This window comes from Nelumbo nucifera, chromosome 1 (assembly GCF_055504915.1).
Source record: "Nelumbo nucifera cultivar China Antique chromosome 1, China Antique-T2T, whole genome shotgun sequence".
Classification (NCBI taxonomy): domain Eukaryota; kingdom Viridiplantae; phylum Streptophyta; class Magnoliopsida; order Proteales; family Nelumbonaceae; genus Nelumbo; species Nelumbo nucifera.
Window position 1 is genome coordinate 141,910,910 of NC_142649.1, and position 18,568 is coordinate 141,929,477.

General features: G+C 42.6%; 1 protein-coding gene across 1 annotated transcript in view; it reads right to left on the reverse strand.

Annotated features, from left to right (window-relative positions):
• The window catches only part of LOC148803919 (uncharacterized), a 30,959-nt gene extending 12,969 nt beyond the window's left edge, over positions 1-17,990 (reverse strand). Inside the window, exon 1 of the mRNA XM_088894511.1 lies at positions 16,305-17,990. The gene's annotated coding sequence lies outside the window, so the exon portion shown is untranslated. The remainder of the gene's footprint in view (positions 1-16,304) is intronic.
• Between the last annotated feature and the right edge of the window lie 578 nt (positions 17,991-18,568).

Consider the following 18,568-nt stretch of genomic DNA (forward strand, 5'->3'; position numbering starts at 1 on the left):
CCTTCTTTAAAAACTAATTCTACGGTTCCTATTGCCGCAGCTGCAACACTTGCAGTTGTTCCCAAGAACAGTGTCACTTCACCTTCACTCAACCTTCTGCTAACTTTGAACCCCTGCAGTGAGTTACACGCATGAGTTGAAGCCCCGGAGTCAACACACCAGGACACAGAATTAACTAACATATTAGTTTCTATGACACAAGTTTCGATATTACCTTTCTTAGATTCCAGGTAGGTAGGACAGTTCCTCTTCCAGTGGCCGGTCTGCTTACAGAAGTGACAGACATCAGATGCCTTGTTCTTCTTCTGCTTCTTGGGTTTGGTAGTCTTCTTCTGAGGCTTCTTTGCCTTTCTCTTTCTCTTGCCCGATTTGTTAGCTTCAGCAAGCATAACCACAGGCTCATCCTTCTTGAGTAAATCCTCGGCCCTCTGCAACATATTGCTGAGTTCCTGGACGCTGACATTCAGCTTATTCATATTGTAGTTCATAGTGAACGCATTGAAGGAAGAGGGCAAAGAATTTAGGATGGCATCCACTTGCGTGCCAAGATCAAGCCCGGATCCAAGAGCTTCAAGTTCGTTGATGTATCCCATCATCCGAAGACAATGGTCATGAACTTTCTGCCCTTTGGTCATCTGCGCGGTCATGAACAATTTCAGGACCTTCTGTCGAGTAGAACGGTTCTGCTCCTCATACATTGTCCTTATACTGTCCAATATGTCCTTGGCAAGTTCGATCTGATCGAACTGCCTCTGTATTGAGTTGTCTAATGAGGCAATGACAAAGCAGCGGGCTAGGGAGTTCTTATCCTCCCAATCTTGGTAGTCCCTCCTACGGGCCTCAGAAGCCCTATCACCCGGACGTTCCGGGGTAGGATTTTTCACTACCTTGTCTAACTTTTCAGAAGTTAGGACCAGCATAAGATTTCTGTACCAGTCGGCATAGTTTGGGCCCTTAAGCTTGTTATCGTCTAGAAGCTTTGCAAATTGACCGTTTGCCATTTCTGATAAAACAGCAAAATCATTAGTCCACAACCTTAGTTTGATTCATGTTTACCTACATAGATATGGCTTTTAATCTATGTTCCATTCCCATTTGTTCATCTCTGAGATTTCCCTCCTATCTCAGTGACGGAGACGACGAAATGTCTCTGGAAATGTGGGAAGTCACATGGGGTGCGTGAAGCCAACTGTTTCAGCTGCATAACCCCACCACCTTTCTGTGACGGATCATATCCACTCATCAAATGAGTTTCCCTTTGGCCTCTGTCAGACAAGGTTCAGAGCCGTTTTCAGGTAAACCCTTCTGTCAGTGAGTGCACACCCATCATATTCAGGTTACGCCAAGGTACCGTGAGAGAGTTCCCATTTTCTGGTGAAGCCCCTCCCACATCGGTCTATGACGCCCCTATCATCTTATGAAACACTCTAGCAGATCCAACAGCTAATGGATAGCCCAATTTTATGGTGCGTTTCCTCATTACTGATGGACCCATCATTGTGCTAATGACGGAAGGCCTTTAGAGAGTCCATCATATGGATCTCCCTATCACTTGCATTCATATTTGCTGGAGGGAACAAAATCACGGCCTAGTTCTAATTTAGGTCAAACCAAAGTGGCTCCCACTGACTTTCATAAAGTCAGATTTCTGGTGGGCCTTAATCGGCTAGGGGTTCCGTACGCATCCCTTTTCAGGGTTGTGGGGCCCACCAGGCAAAGAGGGGGGTCATCCAATGACCTTCAGGGACACCATGGCAATGATGTGCATTCAGCCATGGTGTGCGCAAGAGCCACTAACGAGTCATCACGGGCCAAGTACTTATGGCCCATGGTCGCAGCACATCAAACATCCAAACATCACATGTAAAGGAGGAATTGATCCAATCAATTAATTGCTGTAAAGCCCATTCAACGGCCCATTTAAAAACCAAGTCATTAACGATTAATGTCCACTAGGTGTATGGGCTGAATCGCAGATAGCAGTTCGGCCCATACAGCTTATCTCACAATAATGGGCTTTTGCAGTTTTAACCCTTTAAAACTGGGCTTTACAGGTGGGCCGAATTAATCCCTGTAATTGAACATCAGATTTGGAACAAAAGTGTGAGACAATTGGACTGAGAACAGCCCCTTTCGAAACCCAGATTCGGTCCAAACAGTTTTGGTCCAATCTAGTCCGAAATGGTCCAAAACTGATTTTCAATTCAAGAATTAATTATTGAATGATCTGAAATTAATAGTTTTGATTTCTAGCAAACACAAAACAATTATGGACTGTTCGCACCACCTGCAAAACAGAGGTTAATCACAAGGGTTGCAGTTTCATAAACTGCAAATCGCAGAAAACGATTTCTCCATCTGCAAATCTCCAGCGCCGCCATCTTCTTCCATCTTCTTTAATCAAGAAAAATAACAGAAATCCTATTTCTATTAATTACATTCTTGATCAAATCCTATACATTCAGTCTAAAAATAAAAAAAATTATTTACAGACCGAATTGAATGAAATAAATAAATAGAAAAGAAAAAGGGTGCGCAGACCATCTGCGCTAAAACTGCACTGCGATCTCCAGGTTTGAACGGTCCATTAAATCAAAATAAATAAAGAACAATTCCAAATAAATTTTGGATTTAATAGAAATTAATTTCAGATCAATCGCCCTTAACAAGAAATAGTTTCTTGAAAAAAAAGAAAACAATCTGCGCAAATCTTGAAAGAACACCTTCTATCCATCTGCGCAGGGTCAGATCTGATTTTCTTTTGGTTCAAGATTCGAACCTGTGGCTCTGATACCACTGAAAGAATGGTAGGATCCATCTAATGGACGCCATAAAGGTTGCGGAATGGGTGGGGCGAATTTCAAAAATTTCCTACCTTCTCCCAACTGGGAATCATATTCCCTGAATTTAGAATACAATATTCAAGGATCTACTTGAACCCTAATCAAACCAGATCTGTACCAAAAGATAAATGGGAGGATTATACCTGATCCGGAGAAGCAGTATCTCCCAAAGTTGGTGTTCACGCCCAAAGAATGCTCCAAGATCTGTCCCTGCTGAAGATGACACAGCTGTGGATGGAACAGAACCAGCAGGGTGCGTCCTACACACTGGATCCTTCACAAGAACCCCCTGGATGTACTAAACACTGAATTCTTTCAGTCTTTCTTGCAAGACTGATGTCAAGAACTGGTTTCTTGACTTTCTTTTCTGCAAAGATCAAATCTTGCAACAATGCAGATGGCGGCGGCAGGAGGAGATTTCCAGAAACGAAAAGGCTGAACTGTTTTCTTTTCTGGAGAGAATGAGATCTAATCTCAATTCGCAGGAACCTTTCTTGCTTACCAGAACCTCTTGGATCGAAATCTGATTTCCCTGTCTTGGTTCATTCGAAAATCTCCTCCCTTTTCTTCTTGATTAAGAAATCTCCTAATTAGGAGTTATCCCAATCCAAATCAGTATTTGGATAGGGGATAATCTTAATCCCTTTCCCAGATGGAGTTAGCTTACTCCTGATCTTATCAGGAGGTTACCAGATTCAAATCTGATTTGAATTTGGTCTCTAAGAGTGGATAAGGCTAAGAGCCCAATCCTTTTTGCTAACTTCAATCTCAAATTCGCCCCATTGATGGGTGATCATATCAGCCCACTTCGAAATGGGCTTTTGGCCCATTAAGTATTCAGTGTTTAATTAGTTTCCAATCTGCTGCCCAGTTGGGCTTCTTTGTATGGCGTGGGACCCAAGCATTGATCTACACACCAGCCACATGGGTTCGGCCCAGCCTTTAATACAAGGCCCAGCCAAATTCACTGAAAATCTCAATGAACCCCTTGAGTCCATCGTATGAACCCTATGGGCCCAACACTTACATTAAGTGGTCCCTGGGCCAAGCCATCTTATAAAAACCCAGGGACTGTGGGCAGGTGCAAGATTAGCCCATCAGGTATTATCCTAAATGGTCTTACACTTAACCTCTCAGCCCCTAATGATCAAGCACTGCCCGACAAGAGAGGACCTCTCCCCCGGCTGCAAGGAACAGTGCCGCACTCTCCTCTCACATGGATCCCGGGAATTAAAACCATTTGCAAACATTTTGAAACCGTACATATATATGTAAATATATTAATTTTGCAAAAACAAAATTCCAACGATTGAAATCAACTGCCGGCAGTTTGGTTTCCATCAGAGAGAGTGCATTCCCGATCATTACCCTTTGTCCGACAAAGTGGCCGATTCTGTCACTATGACCACCCACTCAGATGAATTCTCAAACTGCCCCAACATACCCAGGTTTTGATCCCCACTAAGGATCTCACTGATTGGCATATCAAAGGCAGCCGGATCCAGCACCTAGTGAAGTGTCATAATCGAGTCTAGGGGTCAGGTGTAACTTTCCAGTTTTGCCCATCTATCTCCAAGGTCCAGGGCAAGACTGGAAATCTGGTCCGGTTCAAGGATTCAAGTAATCCCATGCTGTATGTGCCTCGGGTCTTACCCTGATGGCTGAGACAGGCCATCCCAACACTTGGTGGCACACCAGTATCAGCCTTGGCAGGATAAATCTCCCCAGACTTATCCAACGGCTGTGAACATTTAAAACTAACATGAGTCTCTACAAATGTCCAGTTTTAGGGTTTTACACAGAATTAAACCAAACAACATGAATCAAACATGCACTTTATTTATTTCCACTAAATAACAAAAGTACATCAAAATGATTGAAGCTAAGGGCATACAAAACTGTCTAACAGCTCCCACTTGCACTTAGGTCCAATCTGGTACAAGCCGGAGTCCCATACTTTCCACGTGTTTCTCAAACACCTTCTGTGTCAGTGGCTTGGTCAATGGGTCTGCCACATTATCCGCTGATGCTACCTTTTGAATTAGGACGTCCCCTCTACCAACGATCTCCCGCAGTACATGGTACTTCCTCTCGATGTGCTTTGACTTCGAGTGGGCCCGAGGCTCTTTAGCCTAGGCGATCGCTCCATTGTTGTCACACAACAACGGGATGGGTGATGTGCTGGATGGAATCGCTCCCAAGTCGTGTATGAATTTCTTCATCCACACGGCTTCCTTGGCAGCTTCACTTGCGGCAATGTACTCGGCCTCGGTTGTGGAGTCTGCAGTGGACCCCTGTTTGCTGCTTTTCCAGCAAACAGCACACGATCCTATCGTGAAAACATACCCAGATGTAGACTTTCTATCATCTGGATCTGACTGGAAATCGGCATCGGTATACCCTAGAACTTGCAGTGAACTACCATCGAATACCAGACAAAACTCTTTCATCCTTCGAAGGTATTTGAGTATGTTCTTCACAGCAGTCCAATGCTCCTGTCCTGGGTTTGCCTGGAATCTGCTTACCACACTCACCGCCTGAGCTATGTCCGGGCGAGTGCACAACATGGCATACATGATGCTCCCCACAGCTGAGGCATAGGGAACGTCTCTCATGCTCTCAATCTCCTCAGAAGTCTTGGGAGACGTCTTCTTGGAGAGAGTGACTCCGTGCCTGAAAGGAACGTTTCCTTTCTTGGAGTTTTCCATGCTGTATCTTTTGACAATTTTGTCAATGTAAGCAGCCTGGGATAATCCAATTATCCTCTTCGATCTATCTCTATAGAGTCGAAGACCCAGTATGTATGAAGCTTCTCCAAGATCGTTCATGGAGAACTGCTGTGATAGCCATACCTTGACCGAAGTCAACATTCCTACATCATTCCCAATGAGTAGGATATCGTCCACATACAAGACTAAAAAGGTGATCTTATCCCCACTGGATTTCCTGTAAACACAGGGCTCATCCGGATTCTGCTCAAAGTCAAACGTTTTGACTGCAGAATCAAAACGGATGTTCCAACTCCTAGAAGCCTGCTTAAGTCCATATATGGATCTATTAAGTTTACATACCATGTGTTCCTGACCAGCAGCAATGAAGCCTTGCGGCTGCTGCATGTAGATATCTTCACTAAGATCTCCATTCAGGAACGCTGTTTTGACATCCATTTGCCAAATCTCGTAATCATGGTACGCTGCTACAGCTAGCAGGATCCTAATGGATTTAAGCATGGCCACCGGTGAAAAGGTTTCCTCATAGTCGATGCCTTCTTTCTGAGTATACCCTTTCGCCACCAAACGAGCTTTAAAGGTCTCAATCCTGCCATCGGGGCCCTTCTTCCTCTTGTAGATCCATTTGCAACCAATTGCTTTTACCCCGGAGGGCGGATCCACTAGAGTCCAGACTCCATTGGTCTCCATTGAGTCCATCTCGGCTCTCATGGCCTCCACCCACTTCTGGGAGTCTATGTCTAACATAGCTTCCACGTAAGACACGGGATCCTCTTCACTAGTCAAGGCTTCCACCAGGTAACTATCCTGGTCATAACCATATCGGACTGGTGGTCTGGATACCCGGGTGGACCTTCTAGGTTGGTCATTACCTGGAACTTGTGGGTCATCTCCCACTGCTCCTGAGCTCTCCTCATCAAGAACTATTTCCTGACGATGGGTGTCCAGGATGTAATCGGATTCTAAGAATCGGGCGTTTCGACTGCAGAACACTTTCTGCTCACTTGGGTCATAGAATAGATAACCCACCGAATCCTTTGGGTAGCCTATAAAGAGGCAACGGCTGGTTTTAGATTCCAACTTGTCCGCACTTGTTCTTTTAACGTGTGCAGGACAACCCCAAATCTTCAAGTGTCTCACACTTGGCTTCCTTCTGGTCCAAAGCTCATATGGAGTTTTCGGAACTGATTTGGTTGGAACCCTATTCAGCACGTAGATAGCAGTCTCTAATGCGTATCCCCAAAAGGATGTGGGTAATTCTGAGCGTACGAGAAGTGACCGGACCATGTCTAATAAGGTCCTATTTTTCCTCTCTGAAACACCGTTGAGTTGAGGTGTAGCAGGAGGAGCTAGTTGTGACACTATCCCATTGGCCTTTAAGTAGTCCCTGAATTCGTCAGAGAGATACTCGCCACCTCGATCTGATCGAAGGGCCTTAATTTCTCTCCCTAACTGTTTCTCGACTTCCTGTCTGAACTCTTTGAACTTTTCAAATGATTCAGACTTATGTCTCATTAGGTACACATAACCATATCGTGAAAAATCATCAGTAAAGGTGATGAAGTACACGTGTTGATTCCGTGTCCTAACACTCAGGGGACCACATACATTAGTATGTATTAGGTCAAGTGTGCCTGCACATCTTTCAGGCTTACCGTCAAATGGCCGCTTAGTCATCTTACCTTGGAGGCAAGGTTCACAAGTGGGAAGATTTTCTACGGTTAGAAAATCCAAAGGACCATCCTTTACCAGTCTTGTGATTCGGTCGACACCGATGTGGCCAAGTCGGTAATGCCAGAGGCATGTGAGATTTACTGTATCACGAGTCCTTTTCTTGGGATTTTCGACCGACGTAGTTTCGGTTAAGTTAGTTTCCAAAGAAGGATGCAGAACATAGAGACCGTTCTCTAGCTCCCCGCATGCGATGAATTTATTATTCCGTTTAACAGTAATCATATTACTAAAGTAAACAGTATATCCATCAGCACACAATTTTGAAACAGAAATTAAATTCCTTCTCAAGTTCTGTACATAAAGACAATCTTTAAGTACAATGACTCCTTCTTTAAAAACTAATTCTACGGTTCCTATTGCCGCAGCTGCAACACTTGCAGTTGTTCCCAAGAACAGTGTCACTTCACCTTCACTCAACCTTCTGCTAACTTTGAACCCCTGCAGTGAGTTACACGCATGAGTTGAAGCCCCGGAGTCAACACACCAGGACACAGAATTAACTAACATATTAGTTTCTATGACACAAGTTTCGATATTACCTTTCTTAGATTCCAGGTAGGTAGGACAGTTCCTCTTCCAGTGGCCGGTCTGCTTACAGAAGTGACAGACATCAGATGCCTTGTTCTTCTTCTGCTTCTTGGGTTTGGTAGTCTTCTTCTGAGGCTTCTTTGCCTTTCTCTTTCTCTTGCCCGATTTGTTAGCTTCAGCAAGCATAACCACAGGCTCATCCTTCTTGAGTAAATCCTCGGCCCTCTGCAACATATTGCTGAGTTCCTGGACGCTGACATTCAGCTTATTCATATTGTAGTTCATAGTGAACGCATTGAAGGAAGAGGGCAAAGAATTTAGGATGGCATCCACTTGCGTGCCAAGATCAAGCCCGGATCCAAGAGCTTCAAGTTCGTTGATGTATCCCATCATCCGAAGACAATGGTCATGAACTTTCTGCCCTTTGGTCATCTGCGCGGTCATGAACAATTTCAGGACCTTCTGTCGAGTAGAACGGTTCTGCTCCTCATACATTGTCCTTATACTGTCCAATATGTCCTTGGCAAGTTCGATCTGATCGAACTGCCTCTGTATTGAGTTGTCTAATGAGGCAATGACAAAGCAGCGGGCTAGGGAGTTCTTATCCTCCCAATCTTGGTAGTCCCTCCTACGGGCCTCAGAAGCCCTATCACCCGGACGTTCCGGGGTAGGATTTTTCACTACCTTGTCTAACTTTTCAGAAGTTAGGACCAGCATAAGATTTCTGTACCAGTCGGCATAGTTTGGGCCCTTAAGCTTGTTATCGTCTAGAAGCTTTGCAAATTGACCGTTTGCCATTTCTGATAAAACAGCAAAATCATTAGTCCACAACCTTAGTTTGATTCATGTTTACCTACATAGATATGGCTTTTAATCTATGTTCCATTCCCATTTGTTCATCTCTGAGATTTCCCTCCTATCTCAGTGACGGAGACGACGAAATGTCTCTGGAAATGTGGGAAGTCACATGGGGTGCGTGAAGCCAACTGTTTCAGCTGCATAACCCCACCACCTTTCTGTGACGGATCATATCCACTCATCAAATGAGTTTCCCTTTGGCCTCTGTCAGACAAGGTTCAGAGCCGTTTTCAGGTAAACCCTTCTGTCAGTGAGTGCACACCCATCATATTCAGGTTACGCCAAGGTACCGTGAGAGAGTTCCCATTTTCTGGTGAAGCCCCTCCCACATCGGTCTATGACGCCCCTATCATCTTATGAAACACTCTAGCAGATCCAACAGCTAATGGATAGCCCAATTTTATGGTGCGTTTCCTCATTACTGATGGACCCATCATTGTGCTAATGACGGAAGGCCTTTAGAGAGTCCATCATATGGATCTCCCTATCACTTGCATTCATATTTGCTGGAGGGAACAAAATCACGGCCTAGTTCTAATTTAGGTCAAACCAAAGTGGCTCCCACTGACTTTCATAAAGTCAGATTTCTGGTGGGCCTTAATCGGCTAGGGGTTCCGTACGCATCCCTTTTCAGGGTTGTGGGGCCCACCAGGCAAAGAGGGGGGTCATCCAATGACCTTCAGGGACACCATGGCAATGATGTGCATTCAGCCATGGTGTGCGCAAGAGCCACTAACGAGTCATCACGGGCCAAGTACTTATGGCCCATGGTCGCAGCACATCAAACATCCAAACATCACATGTAAAGGAGGAATTGATCCAATCAATTAATTGCTGTAAAGCCCATTCAACGGCCCATTTAAAAACCAAGTCATTAACGATTAATGTCCACTAGGTGTATGGGCTGAATCGCAGATAGCAGTTCGGCCCATACAGCTTATCTCACAATAATGGGCTTTTGCAGTTTTAACCCTTTAAAACTGGGCTTTACAGGTGGGCCGAATTAATCCCTGTAATTGAACATCAGATTTGGAACAAAAGTGTGAGACAATTGGACTGAGAACAGCCCCTTTCGAAACCCAGATTCGGTCCAAACAGTTTTGGTCCAATCTAGTCCGAAATGGTCCAAAACTGATTTTCAATTCAAGAATTAATTATTGAATGATCTGAAATTAATAGTTTTGATTTCTAGCAAACACAAAACAATTATGGACTGTTCGCACCACCTGCAAAACAGAGGTTAATCACAAGGGTTGCAGTTTCATAAACTGCAAATCGCAGAAAATGATTTCTCCATCTGCAAATCTCCAGCGCCGCCATCTTCTTCCATCTTCTTTAATCAAGAAAAATAACAGAAATCCTATTTCTATTAATTACATTCTTGATCAAATCCTATACATTCAGTCTAAAAATAAAAAAAATTATTTACAGACCGAATTGAATGAAATAAATAAATAGAAAAGAAAAAGGGTGCGCAGACCATCTGCGCTAAAACTGCACTGCGATCTCCAGGTTTGAACGGTCCATTAAATCAAAATAAATAAAGAACAATTCCAAATAAATTTTGGATTTAATAGAAATTAATTTCAGATCAATCGCCCTTAACAAGAAATAGTTTCTTGAAAAAAAAGAAAACAATCTGCGCAAATCTTGAAAGAACACCTTCTATCCATCTGCGCAGGGTCAGATCTGATTTTCTTTTGGTTCAAGATTCGAACCTGTGGCTCTGATACCACTGAAAGAATGGTAGGATCCATCTAATGGACGCCATAAAGGTTGCGGAATGGGTGGGGCGAATTTCAAAAATTTCCTACCTTCTCCCAACTGGGAATCATATTCCCTGAATTTAGAATACAATATTCAAGGATCTACTTGAACCCTAATCAAACCAGATCTGTACCAAAAGATAAATGGGAGGATTATACCTGATCCGGAGAAGCAGTATCTCCCAAAGTTGGTGTTCACGCCCAAAGAATGCTCCAAGATCTGTCCCTGCTGAAGATGACACAGCTGTGGATGGAACAGAACCAGCAGGGTGCGTCCTACACACTGGATCCTTCACAAGAACCCCCTGGATGTACTAAACACTGAATTCTTTCAGTCTTTCTTGCAAGACTGATGTCAAGAACTGGTTTCTTGACTTTCTTTTCTGCAAAGATCAAATCTTGCAACAATGCAGATGGCGGCGGCAGGAGGAGATTTCCAGAAACGAAAAGGCTGAACTGTTTTCTTTTCTGGAGAGAATGAGATCTAATCTCAATTCGCAGGAACCTTTCTTGCTTACCAGAACCTCTTGGATCGAAATCTGATTTCCCTGTCTTGGTTCATTCGAAAATCTCCTCCCTTTTCTTCTTGATTAAGAAATCTCCTAATTAGGAGTTATCCCAATCCAAATCAGTATTTGGATAGGGGATAATCTTAATCCCTTTCCCAGATGGAGTTAGCTTACTCCTGATCTTATCAGGAGGTTACCAGATTCAAATCTGATTTGAATTTGGTCTCTAAGAGTGGATAAGGCTAAGAGCCCAATCCTTTTTGCTAACTTCAATCTCAAATTCGCCCCATTGATGGGTGATCATATCAGCCCACTTCGAAATGGGCTTTTGGCCCATTAAGTATTCAGTGTTTAATTAGTTTCCAATCTGCTGCCCAGTTGGGCTTCTTTGTATGGCGTGGGACCCAAGCATTGATCTACACACCAGCCACATGGGTTCGGCCCAGCCTTTAATACAAGGCCCAGCCAAATTCACTGAAAATCTCAATGAACCCCTTGAGTCCATCGTATGAACCCTATGGGCCCAACACTTACATTAAGTGGTCCCTGGGCCAAGCCATCTTATAAAAACCCAGGGACTGTGGGCAGGTGCAAGATTAGCCCATCAGGTATTATCCTAAATGGTCTTACACTTAACCTCTCAGCCCCTAATGATCAAGCACTGCCCGACAAGAGAGGACCTCTCCCCCGGCTGCAAGGAACAGTGCCGCACTCTCCTCTCACATGGATCCCGGGAATTAAAACCATTTGCAAACATTTTGAAACCGTACATATATATGTAAATATATTAATTTTGCAAAAACAAAATTCCAACGATTGAAATCAACTGCCGGCAGTTTGGTTTCCATCAGAGAGAGTGCATTCCCGATCATTACCCTTTGTCCGACAAAGTGGCCGATTCTGTCACTATGACCACCCACTCAGATGAATTCTCAAACTGCCCCAACATACCCAGGTTTTGATCCCCACTAAGGATCTCACTGATTGGCATATCAAAGGCAGCCGGATCCAGCACCTAGTGAAGTGTCATAATCGAGTCTAGGGGTCAGGTGTAACTTTCCAGTTTTGCCCATCTATCTCCAAGGTCCAGGGCAAGACTGTAAATCTGGTCCGGTTCAAGGATTCAAGTAATCCCATGCTGTATGTGCCTCGGGTCTTACCCTGATGGCTGAGACAGGCCATCCCAACACTTGGTGGCACACCAGTATCAGCCTTGGCAGGATAAATCTCCCCAGACTTATCCAACGGCTGTGAACATTTAAAACTAACATGAGTCTCTACAAATGTCCAGTTTTAGGGTTTTACACAGAATTAAACCAAACAACATGAATCAAACATGCACTTTATTTATTTCCACTAAATAACAAAAGTACATCAAAATGATTGAAGCTAAGGGCATACAAAACTGTCTAACAGTTACTACCCGAATTCACATCAGAATAGAGTGGGTTCAGGTCTGAGTTCAGATCTGAACCCAAATGCATTCAGTCCTGCAACCAGCTGAGCTCAGATCTGAGCTCAAATCTGAGGTTCAGATCTGAAGGCTCACATGTCATTCTTTCAAATATTTTTCATTCCTTGCTACCCTTTGATCCTTGAAGCAAATCTGATATCTCACATTGTGAATGGGGTGCCAAATTCACATCAGAATTGAGTAGGTTGAGGTCTGAGTTCATCTGAACTCAGATCTGAACCTAGCAGATTTGCAACCAACTGAACTCAGATCTGACCCCGAGTCTGAGTTCACATCAAATTTCTTTCATTCTTTACTACATTTTCAGCCATGAGACAAGTCTGATGTATCAATATATCAGTCATAATTGAGTAGGTTCAGATCTGAGTTCATCTGAACTCAGATCTGAACCTAGCAGAATGCAGACCTGCAATTGGCCGAACTCAGATCTGAACTTCAAATTTGAGTTTCAGATTTGAAAGTCAGATTTGAAGTTCAGATCTGAAAGCTCTCATGCTATTCTTTCATTGTTTTTTTTTTTTCTTTTCTTTTTCTATATTTTTTTTCTTCTTTAGAAAGGAAGAAAGCTAAAACAAAATACAGCAATGCAACCAAAATCTTTTTGGATGAGTGTAGCTCTGATTGCTGAATGCAATTCAGATCTGAACTCATTTTGAGATTTATAATTATTTTTCTTTTTGGAGGTAATAGAATCACAAAAAAGAGAAATCAGATCTACTTCAGCTACACTAAAACTAAAACAAAGGATGGAACAATCAAATATCACTAGAAGAACCATGGCTCCATCTGTTAGACAGTTTTGTATGCCCTTAGCTTCAATCAGAATGATGTACTTTATGAGTTTATTGTAAATGAATAAAGATACATATTTGATTCATGTTCCCTTGGTATGTTTCTGTATAATACCCTTAAACTGGACACTTAATGAGACTCGTGTTAGTTTAGAATGTTCACAGCCAGTGGGTCGGTCTGGGGAGACCTATCCTGACAAGGTTGACACTGTGGTGCCACCAAGTCGGTTGGGGTGGCCTGTCTCACCTGCCAGGGTGAGACCCTAGGCACATACAGTGTAGGATTAATTGAATCTTTGAACTGGACCAGATTTCCAGTATTGCCCTGGACCTTGGAGATTGATGGGCAAAACTGGAAAGTTACACCCGACCCCTAGACTCGATTATGATACTGCACTAGGTGTCGGATTGTGCTATCTTTGATGTACCAATCAATGAGATCCTTAGCGGGGGTCAAAACCTGGGTATGTTGGGACAGTCCGAGAATTCATCTGAGTGGGTGATCATAGTGACAGGATCAGCCCCTTTGTCGGACAAAGGTAATGATCGGGGATGCACTCTCACTGATGGAAACCAAGACTGCCGGCAGCCGATTTCAACCGTTGGGATTTGTTTTGCAAAATATATTTTATATAAGATATAAAAGAATATATATGGTTTCTAAAATGTTTGCAAGAAGGTTTTAATTCCCGGGATCCATATAAGTGGAGAGTGCAACACTGTTCCTTGCAGCCGAGGGAGAGGTCCTCTCTTGTCGGGCAGTGTATGATCATTATGGGCTGAGAGGTTAAGTGTAAGACCGTTGAGGATAACACCTGATGGGCTAATCTTGCATCTGCCCACAGTCCCTGGGTGTTACAAGGTGGCTTGGCCCAGGGACCACTTAGTGTAAGTGTTGGGCCCATAGAGCCCATTTGATGGGTTTCAGGGGATACACTGTCTTCAGCAGTGCATTCGGCTAGGCCTTGTAACAAAGGCTGGGCTGAACCCATGTGGCTGATGTGTAGATCAATGCTTGGGTCCCACGCCATACAAGGAAGCCCAACTGGGCAGCAATTTGGAAGGTTTTTGAGTACAAAACCTTAAATGGGCCTTAAGCCCATTTCGAACTGGGCTGATTTGATCAGTCATCTAAAGGGGGCGAATTCTGAAGTGGGTCAGCTAAAAGGATTGGGCTTAGACCCTATCCACTCAGAGAGTCCAAGATCTAAATAAGATTTAGATCTAGAAACCTCCTAATTAGATTAGGAGACAGCTGATCTGATCTGTAGATAAGATAAGGATCATCCCTTATCACTAAGGGACTTCTAACCCAAATATGATTTGGATTAGCAACTCCTAATCTGATTAGGAGCTGATCCCTTTAAGATTATAAAAGGGGAAGGGGGGCTGCAGCCTTGAGAGACAACAATAACATCAATAGCATTCTTCTCTTTAAGAAAGAGAGATTAAGAGATTTCCTGCATACTGCGAATTCTCTTCAGCCGCCACCTTCCTGCCATTGCCATTCCTTCAGTTCGATCTCCAGTTCTTGGGAGCAATCAAGATTGGATCTTGATTTCAATCTTTTGGGAAAAGATTGATTGAAGCTGTACTCACAAGCCGTCCAGTTGATTCTTGCGAAGGGTCAAGTTCTTTTGAAGAACATTGCTGATTCTGCTCCATCCTTCACTGTGCCATCTTCAGTGGGAGCAGATTTTGGATCCTTCCTTGGGCGTGAACACCTCCATTGGGAGATAGTATTTCTCCGTATCAGGTACAATCCTCTCCCACTCCTTTTGGTTCAGATCTGGTTCAGTTTATGGTTCAAGATTGATCCTTGAAAATATGATTTTCTAAATAGGGAATACGATTCCCAGTTGAAGGGAGAGAAAAATTTTGGAAATTCGCCCCTTATTCCGCAATCTTTGAGCGTCCATAGGATGGATCTCTCATCCCCTCACCATCAATGCAGCCCTTGCATTCAAGGCTGAAATGTAAGATGAAAATTTGAAAACCAGCCATGAATGCAATGCTAAAAACCAGATTAAGAATGATCAATGCAATGCTAAAAACCAGATTAAGAATGATCAATGCTAAAAACCAGCCATCAATGCAATGCTAAAAACCATCCTTCTATAAATCCCCGGCAACGGCACCAAAAACATGATGTGTGGCTCATTGTGAAACTAGCAAGTGCACTAGCCGTTCAAGTAATAAAGTAGAGAGTGAAATATCGTTCCCACGAGGATTTAGGAAACAAGTATCAATACTAAATTGAGCATTCTTATCTGATTAACAAATAAATCAAAACTTTAATGAAAGCTAAAAATCCTAAATTAAAATCTATCTAAATCATTGGTCCAATTGCCTTCAAATTAGGTTAGAAGAGTAAGCAGTAAATGTCAATCTCAGAATTCAGCAATCTATCAATTTGGATCATTCGAATAAATCATGATTGAGCCTTGGTTTGGTCAGACCCCAAGCTCATGAACAGCCTCTTTCGAGTGCATGTTCAATCTGTGCATGAGTGATGATCCCCATATCTCTATCAAGGATCTAATCCTCATGCATACATTTCTACAAACACATACAAGGTATCAATTCAAAATAGAATTGATCACCAACTGAATTGTTTAAGTTACCTCTAATCTTGCATCCAATTCAGTTCTCGAATAGTAGATCTGAATTCCTAGAGTCTCTCTCAAGCACTCTAGGAATTCCAAGCTTTAGATCCATTCGGCCAATCTGAAAATTGCAGATCTGAATTCTATTTCAAGCAATTCAGATCTTGCAATCTCAGATCTGAGAATTCAGATCTGAGTTTTGAAGGTTAGTTGGCCGAATTAATCTACAATCACACCCTTATTCAAAAAACTTAAAGTACAATTCATGACCATTCGAATGAATCAAAAACAATTAGATTGCTAAACTGAAATTTTACAAGCTGAAATACATCAAGGAAGAATGGAAGACGGAGAAAGAAGAAAGAAAATATAACAAAGAAGCAGAATTCAAATTAAAGGAGAATGAAACTACAATTGAGTTATTACAAAGGATCTTTGAATCACAAACCCCCAATTTCGAACTCACCTTCTCTTCTAGCTTGCTTGTCTTGAACTTCCTTCAGCCCTTCTTCTTCTTCTTCTTTGCGCCTAGCCTTTTCTCTTCTCTTCTCTCAAGGTGGCCGAACCTCTAAGAGTGGGAGAGCCTTCCTCTCAAGCAATTGAACACCTCTCCCCCCTCCTAGAGGCCTCCTTATATAGTTTTTCAAGCGGGCTCTTGCCCCTTCTTGAAGCCTCTAGAATGGGGTGTATTACACCCCTTTCTTGAACTTTCTAGAGCTCTCTTGAAAGCCTCCTAAGGGCTGCTACTTGGGCTACACTTAGGCTCTCTCTTAACACATGATAGCTATACATTGAGCTGCTCTTTTGGGCTGAGAATGGGCCTTCCTTGCTGGGCCGAATTCTACTCTTAGCTAGGCTTTCTTTTCTTGGGTTTTCTCAAGGAATCCACTTGCTCTTCTTGGGCCGAAGTGCTCTCTCTTGCTTCCACAACCGGGCTGGGCTGAATTTGGTCTTTTTGAACATTCTTTTCTTGCCTTTTCCTTCATTTTCTTGGATTAATTACCCCTGAAACTTATTCTTAGCATTAAGCTAAATTAAGGCAAAAATTAATAAAACCGGCATAAAAATCGATGCTAAAGTCCTCAAAAATTATAGATAAATTGTAGGTTCATCAAATACCCCCACACTTAAGCTTTTGCTTGTCCTCAAGCAAAGACATCAGCCATAAACTGAACATTCCCCCCTTCTGTTCTCACCATTTACCTGGTGAACTTTTTAAGAGAAATGCATTGAGTAGTCGGGGAACTTTTGTAAGTGCTCAACTCTTATTCTTGTAAATTACCATTTAAGATATGTATAAGATCCAAGGAAAGGAGAATATGAATTTCATCATAGTCTAGCCTTCACTCCTAATTCATATATAAATCAGCTCCTTAATTGTCAAGGTTAATAATCAAATTTCACTAAGTTTCACATCTATAACTAAATCTTAATGAGAGTTCAACTTTAGAGTGCCTCTTTGAACCTCAGCTATCACCACAATTTCTTAATTCTAGGGGTGAGTGCATCTTATGCTCCATCTCACCCTTTTCTTCTATTTTTTTTTTCGGTGTGAGTGCATTTTATGCTCCATCTCACACACTTTTCTCTCTCTTTTTCTCTTCTTTTTTTTTTTTTTTTTTTTTTTTGCTGTGAGTGCATCCTATGCTCCATCTCACTCTAGTCACTTGCTTGAGGTAGGTAAATAGGACTTATGTTTTGAGCTGCTAGTTTTACTATTCAGCTCAAAATAGCGGAGTCAATTTGGTCTTTTGTCCTTCTTTGCAATTATTGAACCTCAAGAATCAGCACTTCAGATGTGCACTAGCTTTCTTGACCATTAACAATGAAATCAAGGGCTTCCATACACATGAAGGTAGTTAGGGCTAGTCATGCTGAAAGGCATATTCAGCACCCCTTCTCTCATGCATATATCAAACTGGGTTATTCACAAGAATAAAAACTTAACAAGTACATCAGTCTCCCTCAACTTATTGAATTCCTTCTTAAAAATCATCAAATAAATAGTAATGAACTTGAGGAGTTCCAGTCTTTTTTGGTTATGTCATTGCCTGCATATGTGTGTTGGGGTGAATGAGGTGCATGGTTTCAGCCCCCATACCCTAGCCTCAGGCTCACTCCCCCACACTTAAGATGAACATTGTCCTCAATGTCCGTAGTGTTAGGGAATCACACTCGCTAGAGCAAACTGAAGAAAAGAAAAGGATGAACTCAGTCCTTAAAGAATTGGAATTTTGAGAAAAAGATCTTTATTTTACTAACTAATATTCTAAAAAGATAAATGACAAAAAGATGCCTTAACCTGTTCATGAGCAAGCATAAAAGATTATTGGCTATCAAAATAAACAGTGGATGGAAGGGGTACAGTACCGCCCATTAAATATGGTTTCAGGCACTGACCATTTACTTTAAACGTGCCCTGAACCGGGTGGGTGAGTTCTATAGCCCGATGGGGAAAAACCTGTGAAATGGTAAAGGGTCCAGACCACCTGGATCTCAGCTTACCTGGAAACAAGCGGAGATGGGAATTATATAACAATACATGTTGGCCTACATAAAAGTCCCGTCTCAGCAAGTTCTTATCATGCTAGTTTTTGATTCTTTCTTTATAAACTTTGGCATTCTCATAGGCGGCAAGTCTGAATTCATCCAATTCATTCAATTGCAACCGCCTTTTAGCCCCTATGGCCTGAATGTCCGAATTTAAGAATTTAAGAGCCCAATAGGCCT